Raw genomic sequence first — 19,601 nt, forward strand, 5'->3', positions numbered from 1 at the left:
GTGAGACTTTATACTGCCTTATATGTGGACCGATCTGAAGGTGGCTCCTCATTAACGGAGAACAGCGGTGGTCCATGAGGGTAGACAGGCAGCTGGATCTTTACCGATAGATACGAGACATGTTGCTGCCACCTGGGTCCTACTGCCTCCACCAGAGCCAGTGGTTCATGGCAGTAATTACACACTGCCCTTATTATCATAATATCCTCCTGGCATTTAGACTAGACACCTATCACCGAATAAAATGTAGGGGCCTTTAAGAGCGAGTGAGTGAGGGAGAGATCTCCCAGCACATTAATCTATCATGAGCTAATGTGTTTTTCCCATTTGTTCCTTTGTACATCACCAAGTCGCGCGCGCACACAGACACACACAGACACAGACACACACAGACACACACACACAAGCTCACCAGCGCGCTCTCACACTCAGACACGCTTGCTCTCTCGCACTCCTGCCTCCGATCTCCGATGGTTGGCTGGGCCTGAGCCACTCGGAGAGAGAAAGGAAAGAAAGAAAAAGAAAGAAAGAAAGAAAGGAGAAAGAGAGAGAGAGAGAGAAAGCCAGGGCAATAATGGGAAATACACCCTCTCAAGGCATGTCACTCTCACTATGTGCATCCATTCTTAAGTAGCAGGTATTTTTTTTATTTGTGTGTTTTTTTTTCTCCTCCCTCCAACTGCTGGTACAGTATGATGATGCTAAGGAATTGGTGCTGCCGTGAGATGCTGATGCCGGAGTTGCTTGCTTTTAATCTGAATGGGGGCTGGGGGGATTTTGTTCGACAGGGGATGTGTTTGGGCAGGTGAAGAGGGAACAAACCCCCTCCCCCTCCCAAGCAGCTACAAAGCAGGAATCTTTCCTTTCCCCTCTCTACCCTACCTGGTGGGAATGGTCCCAGACAGGAGGGCTGGTTGCGGGGGGATGCTGGCTGTCAGATGTAGGCAGCAGGGGATGTTAATCTGGAGCTTGTGGCCACTGCTGGTTGCCAGTATTGTTTTGTTGTCAGGGCTGCCTAGCTCCAAGGGGATAAAGTATCTATAGAGCTGGCTGTCCTAGAAACGCTGCTGAAACAAGGTGTGGGGAGTGGGATCGGGAGGCAGGTGGGGGGGAAGACTATGGGGTTGTTGGTGGTGGGGGGACAACGTTCTCTTTTTTTATAGCAACGTGGTTTTATGCGCTGTGTTGTTTGCCGGTTCGGTGGCTGCTGGCTTCTGACTGATCCTTTCTCTTTCTTTTACGGGGCTGGTGCTGATGCCAGCTGCTTTGGTGAATAATGGAGACAGATGGGTGCGGGAGAGAGAGGGAGGGAGATGGGCTGAATGGCTAATACCTGCTCCCTTGTCTTTTTCCAAGGTGGGGGGTGGTCAGGCACAATGTGCAGAGCAAGTGTTGGGGTTGCAGGTTGCCTGGGCGAGTTATTTTAAGCCTCATTGAAGGAGGAGGGAAAATCTGGCACATCACCAGTTGGGGCTGGGCAGCAGGAGGGAGGTGGGGAATAGAAACTTAAAATAACTCTGGTCTCTTGCCCCTTTCTTTGATGCACCTTGCATCAGCTTTGTTCCTCATGTGTGTGCAGGGTAGGAAGCAGCATACTCTTCCTGGAGTTCAGCTGGGTGTGTGAGGCAGGGCTGTGGCAAGGCAGGTGTGTTCTCCATCAGTGTGTGTGTGTCCACTTAAGGTGTGCGTATGTGTGTGCATTTCTGCATGTGCAGATGTTACCAGCAGGTTGCCCTTGTGTCACTGTACTAGCACCATCCAAGAGTCAGACTCCAGCAGGCTGGTCAGGTGTGAGATAGGACCAGGCTGTTGTCTTTGGCTGTTGATGGGGGAGGGGGGATGAAGGATTTTAAGGGGGTGGGGGTGAGGTTCAAGGACCCCTTTCTCTGTTCCCTGCTGGGTTTCACTCTCTGTCGCATCTCTTTGGCCAGTGTCCTAACTCAGCAGTGCTTTCAGTCTTTTGTTCCCTGTACTTTTGCTCCTTGCTGTGATGAGACAGAAGTGGGGGCTGCAGGGCTGTTTCTCTCTGCCCTGCCCTCACCAGGGCTCTTCCTGGGGCCGAGGGTTGTGCTCCAACTAGGGTGGAAGTTTCTTTAAGGGGTACTTCACCCTTGGCATGCACATGGCTTGCTTTGCCTGCAAGTGGTCCTCAGGAGGGAGTGTGGGAAGGAGCTGCTCCCCTCCCCCAGCAAAACAGGCTGCTATAGGCTGAAGCAGAGCAAGGTGCAGGGCAGGAATGAGGTTCACTGGGAGCTGTGACTGCCTGAGTTCAGGTGGTGAAGGGGGAGGTTATATTGCTGCTGGCACCACAGCTTCTGGGCCCCCCTGCGAAGGGAGACCACTCTCCAGGGCATGAGAAAACGCAGCAATGCCTGTGAACATGAGCCAGTCCCTGGCACCTCATTGCCCCAGCTCTTCCCTGCCCCTGAGGTTGCTGTGTGCTGTTCAAGACTTTTGACATCAGTCACTTCTGCCTCATCTGGTGCTGCTCTTTCCTGCCAGCCTCATTCTGACAGGTGCATTGCCCAGGCAGAGAGATGGGAGATGCTCTCTTGTCACCCTAGTGTGCCTCTACTTTCCTGACCCAGCTCTGTCAAGGCCCTGTGTTCTCTAGAAAGAAGGGCTCTGGAGTTCCCGCTCCCAAAGTAGCCACAGATGTGATGATCCCCTCACTGAGGCCACCCAGCCCCACATTATTGTTCCAGCCCCAGGGCTCAACACCCTTAGTGATGAATATGTTGCCCCTATGCTGCTGCCTGGGCTCCTGGCATCCCTGCTTCTTTGGAAATGGTTCCCTGCTTGCTTTGTGAGAGCCCTTTGATTTCCTGAGGAAGAGCATGATGACTGCAGGCCTCCTCGGGGCACGAGAGAGGACCTGGTGTCTCTAGGCCCAGGCAGAGTGACCAAATGGGTAGTGGCAATGGGCAAAGGGGATTTTATTCATGGTCCAGCTAGGAGTGAGGGATGCTTCCCCTCTTCCAGGGAGCTCAAGTCTGAGTCAGTCCCAGGTGCTCCCTTACACTGCTTCACCCTAGTGTTTTTCAGAATCACTTTTCAGTAAATGATGCACCACCACCCATGCCCTCTGAACTGGTGCTGAGCTCAGCTGGGGTGGGACATAATGGTCTTTGGCAGATGGTTACTAAGGCCAAGCAGCTCAGCATTGGTGCTGTGACTCTTGGGCCTACATAATATAGTTCTCCTAACAAAGGCCCAGCCCTGGCAGGACACCCCTTTTCCTGGCTTGCCCTTCTCCCAGTTGCTTCTTGACAGCAAGGCTATCCCATCTCAAGGAGCCAGAGTTCGAGGGATTCTGCGCAGTGCACAGTGACTACTCAAGGTACCTTGTTAGGATTGGATGTCAGATGAATTCAGCCTCAGCTCTCTGGAGCTAGCCATGGTACCAGGGGTTGGCAGGGATCCACTCTAGCAAAGGCCCATTGTAAACCAGCAAGCATGGGAATGGAAACAGCTCCTTTGGCTGCTTCTGGGACAGGGGGAGGTGACAAAAACCCCAGCAACCCAGGATTAATTATAGAAATTGATTCTTCTCTTTGCCACACATTGATCTGTTCTGTGCAGTCATTGTCAGAGACAGCACAGATGCTTGCCCCACCTTCCCCCCCAAGTGAAACATCCTCCTTGCGCACGCGTGCCACCCCCCTTCCTCACACACACACACTACCCTCTGTGCTGTTGATTGCAGCCAGGGATGGAGTGGGGAGAGGCATAGAGACATCCTTCTCTAAACATCATTTGCTCTGTTCCTGAGCCAGCTGTGCATCTTGGAGGAGGTGGCAGGCTGGATGGCCAGGGAGGAGGGCTCCTTCTCAGGGTTGAGGAGAGGAGGGCGTGGAGGAGAAGGCAGATGGGAGATGGAAACAGGAGTCCCCAGAGTGCAGTGTGCATTGACGAGCTTCATTGAGTTTCCTGTTGTTAATATTTTATTTCCTAGTGTGTATGTGTGTTGGAGAGAAAATGAAAGGAGGCTGCATGCCAGGGAGCTTGTGTTGGGTAGGATGGAGTATGTGCGGGCTGTGTCCAGGAGGTCATGGGAGTGGGAACTGGAGGTTACAGGGGTGGATCTGGGATGCTGGGGCAGGGACAAGTATGAAGGCAGGGCCAGGACTGGGAGGGAAGATAGTGGCAGGAGATTGGAGTTGGGGCTGAAGCAAGGCAGTGATGTGGGGTGGGTCGGGAGGCCGGGGCTGTCTGGTGAGGTGCAGGGAAGAGGTTGGGAGAAAGGGATGGTGTGAGAAGGTGGCTAGCAAGCAGTGGGCGTGTCTGGGATGTGGTGGTGGGTGCATGCGAGTGTTGTGTTGGAGGCAGGGCTGGGGTCTGGAGGCAGTGAGGGTGCATCTGGGAGGAATGGCCAGAGGTTGGGTGGCATGGCTGACAAGCAGGAGGTGGTGGCCATGGTGGGAGGATGGCGGATTAGTATGATGACAGTTGCCACGTGGCAGTGCTGGGCACTCTGAGGTGTGTGGACATGCACATGGGGGAGACTTGTATAAACCTCCTTTGGCCCATGGACTTTCAATGTTGTGCTGACATGCCTGTTCACAGCCCCTGGCACTGCTGCACAGTGCAGATCCCTGTTAGCTTGGCTGTCCTGACCTGTGTGGCTCTGCTTCCTGATGTCCTCTTGTCTCTTCAGCTCCCATTTGCCAGTCCCCTTGGCTGGCCCTGGTGCTGTTTGGTAACCACGAGTCCCATTGTAAGCCAGAGTGTGTGAGGATGGGAATAGCTCCCTTGACTTCTTCTGGGACAGGGAGGAGGGGACTGAAACCCTGTGATTTCATTGTCATCTCTTGGTGACAGGTAGGTGGCCTTTGCAGCAGCCTCATGTTGTCTGGTGACAGGTGTCACTGGTTTGGCCCATGCCCTCTGATGGTACTGGTTGTCTAAGAAGGCTGATCTCTTCCTTGGTTTTTAAGACCTCTTCCTCTGCTGGACCCTGTAGGAGGAGGCCTTGAAACAGATGCCACTGAGATGTTGGACCTTTGTCAAAGCAGTATGAGAAGGACTTGGAGCCCATATGCTGGGGGCTAGGCCTATACAAAGATCTAAGAGCCCCCAGGGCTCTGGCTGGCATTGAACTGGCAGCCAGGCAGGGTACATTTTTCTGTTCTCATTATAGGCTGAGAAGCTCCTTTTTTTTTCCTTGGTGTTTCTTCATAATTTGGGGTAGGCTGGGAAGAGGGAAAGCACAGTGTGGGGAGCAGAAACTGGGCAGGATTGGTTCCATAGACATGTGGAGGACTCTCAAGTCAGCCAGCTGAGCTGACCTGCAGCCCATAGCTTGCTCTATTTGCATGTCAGCCAGAAATCTGTGCTGGCTGCCATAATAAATACTACTGTTTAAATTCATTGTTATTAAACCTGCCTTGGGTGAGGGGGACTGCAGTTTCAAATCTCTTGGTTGGGGGGTGAAGCTGAGGTTAGATTGGCCTTGCAAGCCTACTGGACAGCCTCATGGCTCCTGATCTCTCTAAGGTCCATCTGTCCCTACAGATGGATGGGGCTGGGACCACCCATTCTGTTAGGTTCACGTTCTTCCATGATGCCTGTCATGGCCTGGCAGAGCTGGCTTTAGGGAAAACGGCACCCTGGGTGAACTTGTATTTTGTCCTCTCTCCTTTCCCCCCTCAGTCAGCAGTTCTTCTTCAGGCAAAGGCAGGTGGGCAGGGGCGTGGGACAAATTCTGGCGGGGAGGCAGTGGCATGGTGCACTAGGTAGGCACTGCTGCTGTGTGGGAGCAAGGTGGGTGGACTGGAGCAGGTGCCACCCCCACCTGCATGTGCCCATCCCAGCTCTTCCTGAACAGCAGCTGGAGGCAGGGAGTGGGCTGGGCTGGGTTGCGCACCTCTTCTTCTGCCTAGATTGGGGAATCGGCCAGGGTGGGACAGGGCAGGGGGAGAGCACTGCTGTGAGTGTGGACTGCTCACACATGTTTGTGCATTTGTTTGTGTGTTTGGTGCCCCCCTGACACAATGCCCTGGGTGGCTGCCCACCCCTAAGTCCTGCTCTGTGGCTTGGTGTGCGAGCACATTAAATTGACATAGTTAGTGCCTGTCACATGCGGCTCTTTCTTTCTCCTTTCCTCTTGCTGCGTTGTACCTGGTTACAAACTACTATTGCTGTGCCCAGAAGCTAGGCCCTGGGCTCCTGCCCCTGGAGCTGTAATGAGGATGAGGAATCTTTAACCTCAGCAAAAGACCAGGTGGAGGCAGCAGCTGTTGTGTGGGTCCTGCTAGAGCCCTTCAGAGGGCTCTGGGCCATAATGTGTTTGAGGCCCAAGAATCAAGGTGGACCACAGTCCCTGAACAGGGCTTGGATCCAGCTATGCTAGGAAGATGTGCATGTGCACATGTGTGTGTGCATGCACACCTACCCAAATGCACATTCATTTGCATATGACATGGTGACTTGTTGCCAGATCGCAGGTTTGCTGAGCTGCATGGTTGAAAAGCTTTCTTAGGGCTGGGTACCTTGCCTGGGAAATGGAGGACATGGTACAGTCTCTTTTTTCTTCTCCAAGTCACTGGCCTATGGGAGAGTGGTGTGGAGCATCAGTGTTAGCCTCTTTTAGGGCTGACTCCTTTGGGTCTGGAGAGGGGATGGGGCCTTAAGCCTGTCTCTGAGGCTGCAGACAACTATAGCATGTGCTCCTCTGTGGGTAGGGTGAGGTTGGTTCATTCCATCCTTTTACAGCAGGGATATCAAACTCATGCAGTCCCGTGGGCCAAATCTGGACCATGGGGCTTCCTACAGACGAGATAACCTGCAAGTGGTGGAGATGGCATTAATCCTTGGGGCTGCCAGAACCACTGTTTCAGCACAGCTCCTTAACCCAGGGAGTTAATGCTACTCCTCCCCCTTTTCCCCTGCTTTCCAGTTTTTAATCACTAAGAACCCCAGTTTTGGGAGTGGTTAAGAGGAGAGGCAAGCGGTGTTAACTCCCTGGGTTCCAGAGCTGCGCGGAAACAGCAGGTCTGGCAGCTGCATGGATTAATGCCATTGTCGCCTTTGGAGCTCCACAGCCATGGAGGTGGGATGTTTGGCACCCCTGCCTTACAGCATTGGCAGCTCCCCCCAGTGCTACAGGAGCATATGGACATTCTCAACACCTCCAACCCATCAGCCAACCTGGTATCTCCTCCTGCACTAGGGCAGTTGGCTAGAGCCAGGAGTCCACCCCCACCCCACACCTCCCCTTCCCATGATTTTAAGTGGGAAGAGTTCTCAGTAAGGGAAAGACTGAGGCTTAAACATCGCCAGCCTGTGAGGGCACATGCTTGCATTCATTGCTTGACTTGTTCTGCCTGGCTGAGTTTGGGGAGCTCGTCTACATAGTTCAGAGCCACCCAAATCCAGTGTGGCAAGGTGCCCTGTTGTATTGCGTGGCAACTCATCCTGGCCTGGAGGCCATGACAACCCTGCTATGGGACAGTCTCAGCTGATCCACAGGCAGTTCCTTCATTTGGGAGGTGGGGATAGGGTGAAGTAGGGTGCTTGCTTTGCTCATGCATGGGGCTTGCTCCTCAACCAGAGTCCTTTATTCCAGTCACCCATCTCCTCCTCTTTGCCTCTGGGCTCGGCCTGGGCTGCAGGTGCAGCGGGGCTCTGTGAGGCACTCGGCAGAGGCACTTAAATGCTTGTTAAAAAATTACTAATTTGCTTCTCTGCCACCGCACAGGGATAATAAAATTTTGCTGTCAGCTGTTTTTATTTTATTTTTTTCCCTTCCTTTTTTTAACCCCCACTGCTGCACAAATTTTGCTTTCAAAACACATGCAAATGAAGGAGAGGTTTTTTGGTTTTTTTTTTTATTCCATTTCAAACAGAAGGCCTGGTGGAGATGATCGGTGGAGGTGGGGAGGAAGGGGAAGGAAGAAGAAAAACACTTGTTTCTTTTTTTCCCCTATGCAGAAATGTTCTGATTACATAGGGAGGGCAGCAAAGGGAGAGGCTGCTAATGAGCTTCCCGTACAGCTAACCCAGCACCTGCACCCTGTCCCCAAATTGCAGGGACATGTTGCAGCAAAGTGAGGACAGGATGCTTCAGTAGCCTCTTCTCCCCACTTCTCCCTCCAGGCATACCCCTCTGCCTCTGCACTTATGCTGCCACAAGACATCTTGGGAGAGAGTCTCACTTCCTGGGAAGACTTATGACTTTGGTGGCATTCAGTGTGGAAAGGACTTACCACTGCCCCAGTGGACGAGCCCCTCAGTTGTCCATGTAGTTATTCTTAGAGTAGCTGTGTGAGGCAGAGAGCACAAATGGGTAACTGAAGTCCAGAAAGATTGAGGGACTCATCCAAGGTCATGCAGGGGTGATGCAATCTTCTTGGCCTTGAATAGATTTGAGTATAATTGGAGGGTGAAGGCCTGTCCCTTGCACTGCAGACAGGTTGACCCCTTTGAGTCTGCGAGTGCCTCCAAATGCAAGGACCTTGGCTACACAATTTATGGTGATGGGGGATTGCTTTCAGGCTTTCCCTCTAGCTCTCCTTTGGCTTTTTGGCCAAAGACTAGGGGGATTCTGAACTCCAAGGCCTTTGGGCTTGGAGGTTACACACTGGATGCCTGCCATGGATTTGGGAGTATCTGAAGCCCCAGGCTGAAGAGGTGCTGGTGGTAGTGCCACACAGACTTGAACTATTGAGGTCTGCTCAGCTGAAATTTGGAACTGAATTCAGAACTGATTTGGCCCTTGAAACAAATTGTTATTAAAAAAAACCAAAACAAAATACAGGTCATGTAGGAAGTATGTGGCAGAGCATGGAATTGGCTAGCCCCCTAACCATTCAAATGTGCTTCCACTCTTGAGTCAGCTCTGGACCTAATGCCACCCAGGGCACTGACTTGTAAAGAAGATATAGACCAGAAGTCCTGACCACTGGGTTGCTCGGATCTCCTCTGGCACTTTTGTGCAAGAGCAGGTCTGTTAATACTGTCTAATGCAGGAGTATCAAACCCATCCAGCCCCACAAGCTGGATGTGGGGCACAGGGCTGTTCTGTGGTCTGGGTTACACCCACAGACTGGCCCCACACACTGGATCCAGCATGCAGGGCCGGTCTGGAGTTGGGGCTGCCTGCAGCATGCATCCTGGACTGGCTCTGTGTGCAGCATGCACCCTGGATCAAACCCATGTGCTATGTGCAGTGCAGGCCCTGGACTGGCCCCATGCACTACATGCAGTGTGCATCAGATTGATTCTGCATGCCATGTGCTGCATGTGGGGCTGGTCTGAGATCTACAGGCAGCACCATGGATCAGAGGATAGGGCTGTCTGGGTTGGATCCGGCCCATGGGCCATATCTTTGACAGCTCTGGTCTAAAGGAGCTCGATTTTCTGCAGTATTCACAATAACACTGCACTGTCCTTTCCCGTGCTCAGCCCCTGCTATTGCAAAGCTGGTAAAATTGTACCATGGAAGCTAGTGGGATGGAGGAGCTGGGACGAGTTCCTTTCACCCAGGTTCCTCCTTACAGGTTTATTCCTGAGGTCATTGGAGGAGCCTGGTGACAGCCATAAGAATGAATTCCAAGCATCAGGAAATCCCCAAATCCAGGGGGTCCTAAAATTTAATCACTGAAAGGTCATTTCGAAGTGAAAGTCCTGGGTGGTAGGTGCATTAGACCACACTTTGGGAAGCCCTGTTTTGTTCTGTCTGCCATGGGTACTTATATCTCTCTTACTGGCCTGGGATCCAAACATCTCGCCATCTGGAAAGTGTCTATCCAGGGAGCTAGGAGGGTGTCCCCATTTCTCAGATGGGAACTGAGGCACAGGGAGAGATGAAGTGACATGCCCAGAGTCACACAAGGGGTTTGTGGCAGACAGGTTACTGGACCTGTGGCTTCCAGATTAGTGCCCCAATCACTGGAGTGCCTTTGTTAGCCTGTTATTCAGTTTATAATCCAGATTTAGGAGCATCTGGGCATGGAGTCCTGCCTCCTTGAGAAGGGTGTGTGTGGAATTTACCCTTGTGTTGCAGATGCAAAGTGGCTAGGAGATCCCGTAGGGAATGTTTGCTATGACATGTGCAGAGCTGGCTTTGTTCATCCCAGCAGGAGCCAGATCTGGGGTAAAAAGGATCACAGCAAGGGTATTCCTACATCCTCGCTGTCCTCAGAGGTCATAAGAGGCTGAGGATGGCTACAGCAGCTAGGACTCAAATGACGACACTTGTCCTGTGCCCTGTTGCTGTACTCTATGCCAGGGGCCGATCCCTTGGCAGATCCAGGTCGACAGGGGCACCCTGCATTCCCTCACAGCAGCTGTGTTGGGATGAGTTCTTCCCCGAGGGGACTTTTTACATAGCCTCCTCTATTGCTTTTTGCCAGGCTTTGGTCCTTTGGGAGAGGACAAACAGGGAGCAGCAAACCCCTTTTAGGCTTCCAGCAAGAAGGCCCTGTGCCCTCTCCCTGGCCTCTCTAGGCTGCATATCAGGCAGCTGTAAGGCCCCTGGCTCTCTGGGTTTTCTGTAATTCTCAGGGTACATTTGTGCTGTAATCCTGGCCATGTTGTGTAGAGATGGCCCAACTGCTTTAAAACTAGCTTGTGCGGGGACTGAAACAATGTAGCCTCTGCAAGAAGATGCTCAACATGGGCTGAAAAACCTGATGAGCTGGGGAGGTATCTGGGCAGTCAGCTCACATTGAGCTGCATGCTACTGCAGCCAGTGATGCAATTGCAGGGTAGATGTGCCCTAAGCCAGTTGAACAGGACCCACAGTTAGACCATGGCATATAACCCTTCCCACTGCTTTCCTCTGGAGCTGAGGTTGACAGGGATTGATTCTGGTTTGACAGGGAGCCCTGGGCAGGGAGGAGAGGTCACTGTGAGTGTATTCCAGGTCCTCTTAGCTCAGTTCTTCAGCTCAGAGCTTCAGTGGTTGGTTGGGCACCAGGTTTGATGTGATGTCTCCTATGCTCCATCAAGGCAGCACTGTGGCTACATGCATTGGGGACCTACAGAGTCTGGAGTAGCTAGGGCAGTGGAGGGGAGGACATTCTTATATATAGGAGGGAGGGGAGGATGTTCCTATATATAGGATAGTGGCAGGAGGATTCAGGGAAGGAGGAGGCCCTTGTGGGGGCTAGGACTGCTGGTGTGATGGGAAAGAAGCTGCAGAACTGGCTGGGGGGAGCTGCCAGTAGTGGGAGCCAGTGGTGTAGCTTGTCCCTTGCTATGGATGCCCTCCATACTCTCTTATCTGGCTGAGCTTGCAGACAGTCCCTCAGGCTGGTGCTGCTGGATCCCTGCCACCCCAGAGTTTATATATTTCAATTACGTCCTGTTTAGAGCCTCCACATTTTAGTGGGCTGGCTAGATTTATAGGCTGGTGCCTTGTAGTTACTCTTGTCAGCTCAGGTCCAGAGTCTGTCTGCTTCCCCTTCTGAGTCTTTTCTTCCCTTCTGTGGGCTGAGACATCGGGAGTGGATTTGTCTTGTAGCATCCAGGGTCTCATCTGGCTCCTGGCCCCTTTTGCTCCTCTCTTGCTGAAGTGGTGGAAGCCCCATCACCCAAGTGATTTGCAGCAAGGCTGTATAAGCACTGCAGGAAACAACTCTGTCCTGGCTACTGGCAGGGCACTTGGGATCTATGAAGGATGTTTCCCTTCAGGCCCACCAGGCCAGAGGCATCTTGGGTCCTGTTGGAACTAAGCTTGCCCTGGGGGCTCTCTGTCTGCTGTGGTTCTCTCTACCCATTACATGAAATGCCTAAGCAGGTGGCAGAAATCAGGACAGGCTGTAGGGTGGTCAGCCCCCTGTCACATTAGACTGACCCACAGGCCTATGACCTAACCCACTGTTCAGTTTTGTTGCTTCTTTCCAGCTGAAGCTGCCTGTTTCCCCACCCCGTTGCACCCATGGGAGGAGTATGGGAGTGACAGACCAGCTACGTTTAGTTTCTGACCTTGCATTGCTGCTACCTTCTCCAGAACGTGCACTGTGTTCATAGATTCATAGAAGTAGGGTTGGAAGGGACCTTGTAGATCATCAAGTCCGACCCGCTGCCCTGGGCAGGAGAGAAAACCGGGCTCAAATGACCCCAGCCAAGTAGACGTCAAGCCTTCTCTTAAAGACCCCCAGGGTAGGAGCGAGCACCACTTCCCTTGGAAGTTGGTTCCAGATCCTAGCCACCCTGACTGTGAAGTAGTGCCTTCGGATGTCTAGTCTAAACCTACTTTCTAACAATTTGTGGCTGTTATTCCTTGTTACCCCGGTGGGTGCTAGGGGGAACAGGGTCTCTCCCAAACCCTGCTGGTCCCCCCCTAGTGAGTTTATAGATGGCCACCAAGTCCCCCTTCAGCCTTCTCTTGCGAAGGCTGAACAGGCTAAGGTCCCATAGCCTCTCTTTGTAGGATCTGCCCTGATGTCCCCGGATCATGCAGATGGCCCTCTTCTGGACCCTCTCAATGCTGTCCACATCCCTCCTGAGTATCCCACAGTCATGACTGTTTTCATTGAATGGCCTATTTGTTGAAGGATAGAGGGGGTGGGAAGGGCCTGTATGCCCCCAGCCCACTGGCTTGGCTTCCAACGGGATTCTTTCTGGTGGCAAATGTCAGGTTATGGGATTTTTGTCAATGGCACATTTTGAGCCAACATGGGATCAAATACATAGGGACAAGAATACCAAGGCTTATGTACTACCCTTCCCTCCAGCTGACTGAGCTCAAGTGGGCTGTGCCAGAGGCAGCTATAAATGTCACGCATTGTGGCAGCATCTGGCTGGGAGACTTGGATGGCAGAAAAGTGACAGCATGGGTGGCTTGCAGCCATAAAAGTCTCCAGCGCCGGTTGCAGAGTTTTGGTGTTAATCCTTTCCCCTTCTGTTGCATTTCTGCCCAAGATCACCCTGGCCTTTATGAGCCATGTGTTCCATGCAGCCTCACAAGGCTGGCAGGCAAGTCTGAGTGGCCGGGAGGAGAAGTGGCGTGCCTTGTCGAAGGTGACACAGACAGGCTGAGGCTGGATGTGGAGGACAGTTTTACTGTGGTTAAGACACTGCATTAGGCCATCAGTTGGATTACTAGCTCTGCCAGTGACTTCCAGTGTGACCTTGGGCAACTCACTTGGGAGAATGCAACTCAATTTTTCTAAAGTTGTGGTACTCAACCTATGACCTGCCAGCCAGATCCAGCCCATGACACCGGGGATCAGTGGCAAGCAGCTCAGCCCAGTGTGTTCCCTTCTCTGTCCTGTGTTGTGCTGCTGATCCCCTCTGCAGCCCTCCTTCCTCCATCCCCTGCCTCCCCTATGGCAGGTACTGTTTACCGGAGGTAAGCTCTCTCCCTCTCTTCTCCCTCTTGTCCCTGCCTCCTGGAGGGGAGTGGTGGCCTATGGTACAACCAGGTGGCAAGAATCCAGACTACCACTCTAAAAGGTTGAGCATGGCTGTTCTAAAGCCCCTGTATGATTTGAAGTCCTGACTTTTCAATGCGATTTAAGAGCCTAGATCCTTTAGGCACTTTTGAAGAGGTTCCCTTCAATCTGCCTGTCAAAGGGCAGTGTTGCTATGTCTTCATATCCCTGCTCTATAGTTCTTCAGAGCAGGAACTGTCTCTGGTGTGGCATGTAGAGCTCCCTGCCCAGTGAGGCTGCACTCTTATTCAGCCCCTCACAATGCTACTTCTAGAGATGTAAATCCCAGTCTCCTGCTCTAACCTGGAGAAGGACGGGGCACGGCAGCTGTTTCCTAACCTTGGGAAAGGGCACGAATAGTGCAGCTCTGTACCAGCCCACCCTCACTGCCTGCCGTCTCTGCAGGCTGTAACCAAGGCTAGAAATACTATCCATCTGTCAGCGTGGGGGCGGTGGCTAGGCCTGTGCTGAGTGACACAGTAATAGGGTGTGAAACAACCACCTGTCAGTTGACTTTCTTACTGCGGCTGCCATTATATTTGGCAAGGGCAGAATTGGAGATGAATAAACTCTCCTTTCCCATGTTATTTGGAGTAACGCTGTCACAGCACTTATGGTTTTTTATTTGCCTGGGTGGCTTTATGTTAATGAAGCAGGCTCTCGCTCGCCAAAAAAATGTGTAATTTTGGATCTTCATGCACGGAAAAATACAGAGTCGAATCTCCAGGGAAGTGTGAAGGGAGAGGGTCTGAGGAACCCAGGCTGTGATGAAGAGTCTGACCCCATGTGTTGCAGAAGCAGCCCTGTCCAGGGCCAGTTTGCCTTAGCCCACTGCCCAGTGCTGGGGTCTGTCCTCCCTTGCCATGCCCAGTGAAAAGCCAAGGGTTGGCAATGACAGTTGGTGTGTGGTCCATCCGTGCAGTTGAGAACTGGGGGGAAAGCACCGGAGATGCCTGTAGAAAGATGGTAGGAGGAGAGAGGCTCTTGGAGCCAGCAGTGCCCCCAACTGTGGGACAAGTGGCTTAAACTCACTGTGCCTCATTTTCCCAGCTGGTGAAACAGGGTTGATAATATCAAACTCCCAATGTGAGTCTGAGCACTTCCAGATCCTTTGATAAGTGGTCCCAAAGAAACACAAAACATGGCACAGCCTTGAGTCAAGGAACTGGGTCACAAAGCCAGAGGCCCCAAGCTGGAGGCAAAGGTTGGTGGCGGCGGGGGCCTCTGCTTTCATGGCTTTCCTGTTGGTGTGGGGAAGCTTTGAGTGGTGCAGTTCCCAAAGGAGAGAAACGGGCTGGCTGAGTGGATCGCTGTGCTCCTCCTGTGGTCACTGGTTCTCAACCTCTTTTGACTTGAGGCCTCCCTCGTTAGACTTGAGAGCCCCTCCGAAAATGCCAGCTCAAAGCTTTCCCTCATTGTTTGACTATAGAAAGATAGTAGAGCACCTCCTTTGTTACAAAGAACTCCAAAAGCTCACAACAGGTCAGATTGCTTTTGACACTGCGGATTCCTATTGGAAATCTCTGGGTTTATCTTGTGAATCCAGTGTGGGTGAAGGCATGCCCAACGGTGCTAATATTGTGTGACCCTGCCTGGCACTCTTAAAAGGATCTAGCAGCACCTCATGGTGGGAAACACTGCTGTAGGGCCAGGGCTGCTTCTCCAGAGGCTCGGGAATGCAGACTTCTTTGAGGAAAACTATCTGTGGCAAGCACTCACTGCCTGAGAGACGAGATGGGTGGGCTGGTTTCAGCTCTGTTCCCTGTTTGTGTGCAGAGCTCTTCTCTGGACTCCAAGGAGACTTTTGGCAGAATAAGGCCTGTGGGATGTGTGCACATGACTATGAATGGAGTGGTTTTTCCTTTGTCTCCTGGAGGGCCTGAGTTGGAGCCGTTACCTTCATCCCTGCCTGGAATCTCATTTTTTCCCCTTCCCCTCTGCTTTCACCTTCCTCCCTTCTCAGTCTAAAGCCTCTGTTATTCAGTCAGCAGCCTTCTGGCCCAGGGGAACTGAATGCTTTCTCTCTACCCCAGCTGTTATCCTGCAGCTGTGCCCCCACTGAGAGCATACATCTGGGGCCTGCTGCACCAGAGATGGAGGTACTGGGGTCAGGAGTTTAGTTCAGAGCTCCCACTTGGCTGGGCAGGCTGATGCTGCTAAGTTAGCCCAGCATTGTCGTAGATGCTAAACCTGCTCTTTGCCAGAGCCATGAGGTTCTTTGTTTGATTTCAGAGCTGGCTTTTGCTAGGAAAGAAGGAGTAACCAGGCTGCTTGGTCATAAGGGAACAGGGCAATATTCTAGGAAGGGTGTGTGGCTAGGGAGGACAGCGCTTGACACTACCATGGGCCTGATTGTTTCATACTGAGGTAGAGAGGAAGACCAGCCTCTTGATTGACGTATTCATCTTAGACTAGGAAGGGTGGGAGCCAGATCTTGGCTCTGGTATAGATTTCCTCTCTGACCTGATTTTAAATCAGTCAGTCCCTCTGCCTTTCAATGTCCCTTGTCCCTGTAATGAGGACTGATCCCCTTCCTCTGTCTGTTCAGACTCCATTCTCCTTAGGACGGGGCACTTGCTGCCTCTGTGTATGCACGGGCCCTCACAAACCAGGGCTCTGATCTCAGCTGGTGCTTGTCAAATATAAATAAGTCATAGCTCTGTTTTGGCCTCTCATCTAAAGAACCACAATTCCCCTGCTGTTCTGGTCGGGGTGGAGGGCTAATTTCACCCCTCCTTTCCCTCCAGCATGCAGGCCCAGGGGAGCAGACCCTCTACTCCTTTCTCCCATTCTGGCTTTCCAACCAATGCAACTAGCAGGCAATAATATCCACAGCAAGCACTAGTTGGTGGCTATCCTCCTACCCTGCTCCAGCACCCTTTCCATGGGCTGGTTACCTAAGAGTCTGTAGCAGGGGATGGGGATGAGTGAGGCTGGATGTGAGACCCTTCTCTAGGCACCACAGGGCTGATTTAGGATGGTTTTGCTTTCTGGCACTCTGTCTGTTTTCACAATTTCATTTAATTTAGACATTTCTCCTGCTGAGCATCTCCAGTGCTGACTGACTGCCTATTTATGTCATTGTGATTGGGACTGTGCAAAAGACCATACAATGTGGCTACTGTGTCCACAAAGCAAGTTTGTGTGTTTAGGGGTGGGCAAGGGTAGAAGAGCTGCCCATTGACCAGACCCAGCTTGGAGCAGCCAGTGATTGAGGGGTTGTGTCTATACTGCCTCTGGTGAGCACAGCAGTGCCACTGAGAAGCAGGTCTTATCCTTTCCCTCCTGCTCAGCATGCACCAGACCAGAGCCCAGAAATCAGGCACAGTAGCCCATGGAGTGCAGCTTTGAGAGTGCACCAGGCAATGTACCAGGATGGCCCCTCTGCCTCTGCAGCCATGTGTCTGTTGCTCCCTTGCCCACTGCATCTAGGCCCTGTGTAAGGTCATTGTGTCCTGTTGTAGGTATAAGCCCAACTGGGTGCATGGGGTACCACACCTTGCACTAGGCACTGGTGTATCCCAAGCTGCCACCAGGCCCTGCTCCCATACCTGCAAGTGCACCAGGAAAGAAAAGGGCCAGGGAATGAGTATTAATGGGGCATGTGCCAACAGCCAAGCACCTTGCTACTAGAGCAGTAACAGCATGGAAGCTATGCCTTCCACAGTTGTGACTGCCTTCTGCCAAGCTATGTAATGAGACATCTGTCTTGGAGTCAGGCACCTCTGTTCTTCATGCCTCCATGCAAATGGCTTGGATATCCTGATCTATCAGTTGGGGGAAGGAGCTGCAGGATCCTCCATGCAAAAGGAAGATAGGACTTGGGTCAGATCAGAAACTGCTGCCAAGCTCCTTTCCCTCAGGGAAGGGAAGGGTTAATGTGCAGCCTCTGTGTGTGTGTGTGTAGGCTGTGGGATAGGAGAAGTTGCACCTGTAATTGGAGCTGACCTGCCTTAGACTGCACAGTCCAGATGAGAATCACTGGGGCATGCTGCCCACCAGCTGCGGCTGGAATTGTTTTCTTTCAAACCCGGGGCTGCAAATGCATTAGCCAAGGAGAGGAAGGGAAGGGCTAGAGTTTGCAGGGAATGCTTATTGGATGGGAGATGCACCCCTGACCCTGGCACTGCAGCTTCTGAGAACTGGGGGGGGGGGGGGATCTAACAGAGATGTTAGATCAGCTTGCAGGCACAAACTGCCTTTCCTCAGGTCTTGGAGTGGGTGACATCCTCAGATCCCATGATGAGGAAGTGACGGGCTGAAAGCAAACAGTAGCTGCTTACATGAGGATGGAAACCAACATGTTCTCTTAAGGAAGGGTTGGAATGTGACCATATACCTAATTTTCCTGGTAGACTCTTATCCAGGCGCTTGGACATGAGTGTGAGGATGTAGATATGAGCTTTGTAGTTGCAACATGCACTTCAGAGGTGGCCACACAGCAGGGACTCAGCACCCATGAATGGATTACGGTTCCTGGAAGGAGCTGAAGGAAAATCCCCTGAGCAGGCATGGCAGAGTGCTGTTGTCAGTGATCCTATGTTGCCCTCTCTTTAGAAGCCCCAGCGTATTGTATGAGGCTTACAGAGGGGAGAGGTGTGGGCAGGGGGATGGTGCCATCCATATTTCATGCTGCTAAGGTGACTCTGGGTGTGATGCAGCCCATGGGTAATAATAGACCAGTCACAGCTCTGGTCTGATTTACTCCAGGGGCTATCACAGCCTTCAGAGGCACCCCAGAGCCCTAGATTTAAGGTCACTTTTGCTTCAGCCCTTCTCTGCTGGGCTTTCTGGAGAGATTCCCCAGAGTGCTGTCCCAGCATGTGTGGGTGGGAAAGTATCAGACCTAGGCATGATTCTTTAGTTCATTGGCAGGCAGTTTTCCATAGTCCTGCTGGGAATCTAGGGGGTTCTTTCCCAGGGCATTGTTGGGGGAGGAGAGGGGGTGGTCACAGAGGTGTCGAGGTGGCCCCCAGCTCTGACCACCCAACACTGCATGCAGGTGCCCAGATCTGCAGGTGGAGGGCCATCCTGCTCCCCACTGTGGTGCCATTGTCTTGCTCTCTGGTGTGGGCACAGCAGGCTGTTTACATTCAGCTCCATGCCTCTGCCCGGCACAGCCATTTGAATCCTGTCATCTCTTCTGACCTCTAGCGTTAAGAATACTTTGCTTTGTGGTTCCGGTGCTGCTTCTTGGCTGCCCTTTCCTGTTAAGCCACAGGGACAAGGGTGTGCGGGCATAAGCATGCACTTGTGTGAGGGCTAATCCAAGCACTGAGTCATGTGAAATAGCCCTGACATGATCATTAAAGCGGAGGAGCGCAAAGAGAGGGAGAGAGAGGCTCTGGGAGTGTGCGTGAGTGCAACAGGCGGCCCTGGCATTGCCTGAGGACTGCGGGATCTGTCTCATTTCAAGAGAATTAATGATTCCAACATAATTTGAAAAACATTATATGGCTCATTAAAAACACATTGCCCAGACCAAACAGAGCGTCTGCCTGCTCCTGGGCCTGTCAGCCTGCCCCCCCCAGCCCTGCATCCTATGCCAGGCAGGGATTGGAGAGGGGCAGTGCCTGGTACCTGCTCACAGCAAAGCAGCAGCCAAGGAGTGGGGTCTGGAGGATGGGGTTGGATTCTCTGCCTACCCGCCTGACTGATGGGTGCCTGGTGAGAGATGGGAGAGGGGCAGCTATTAACCCCTTGTTTCCTCTTCCTAGGGAACATGCTGAGGTCTTGGTTTGTTCTCCCTGGCTTGGAAGGTCCCTGGGTTTATGCCCAGATTGTTGCAGGGCATGGGAATAAGGGCAGTGAAACAGAAGGGGTGTTGGGTCCCACTGGCTATGTTGCCCAATGATCTCACAATGATGGGGACCTTGAAGGACAGAGGAGTTGCTCATAATAAAATCAAGGAGCAGTGCCAGCCTTCTTGTAGGGGGTGGTAGGCATCCCTTCCAGCGTGTCACAGTGATGACGATACTTCTGGCTGCAGTCCTCCCCCTCCCCTTGCCTGCTTTGACTCCCTTCCTGTGTGTGAGTGAAGACCCCTCCTGCTTCAGCAGCCTCTCTCTGTAGTGGGAGGGTGATGGCATTGTGCATGGGGTGTGCTGGGTGGGAGGAGGACTGGCTGCATGGCTGACTCTGTCTGCCTGTGACACAGGCAGGAAAAGCACCATGGGGACACACCCAGGTTTTTGATACATGACCTGGGTTGTGGGCCAG

General features: G+C 52.4%; 1 protein-coding gene across 1 annotated transcript in view; it reads left to right on the forward strand.

Annotated features, from left to right (window-relative positions):
* The first annotated feature begins 357 nt into the window (after positions 1 to 357).
* SRCIN1 (SRC kinase signaling inhibitor 1) overlaps positions 358 to 19,601 on the forward strand; it is a 205,837-nt gene continuing 186,593 nt past the window's right edge. Inside the window, exon 1 of the mRNA XM_059727015.1 lies at positions 358 to 637. The gene's annotated coding sequence lies outside the window, so the exon portion shown is untranslated. The remainder of the gene's footprint in view (positions 638 to 19,601) is intronic.

Source organism: Alligator mississippiensis, chromosome 4 (genome assembly GCF_030867095.1).
Source record: "Alligator mississippiensis isolate rAllMis1 chromosome 4, rAllMis1, whole genome shotgun sequence".
Lineage (NCBI taxonomy): Eukaryota > Metazoa > Chordata > Crocodylia > Alligatoridae > Alligator > Alligator mississippiensis.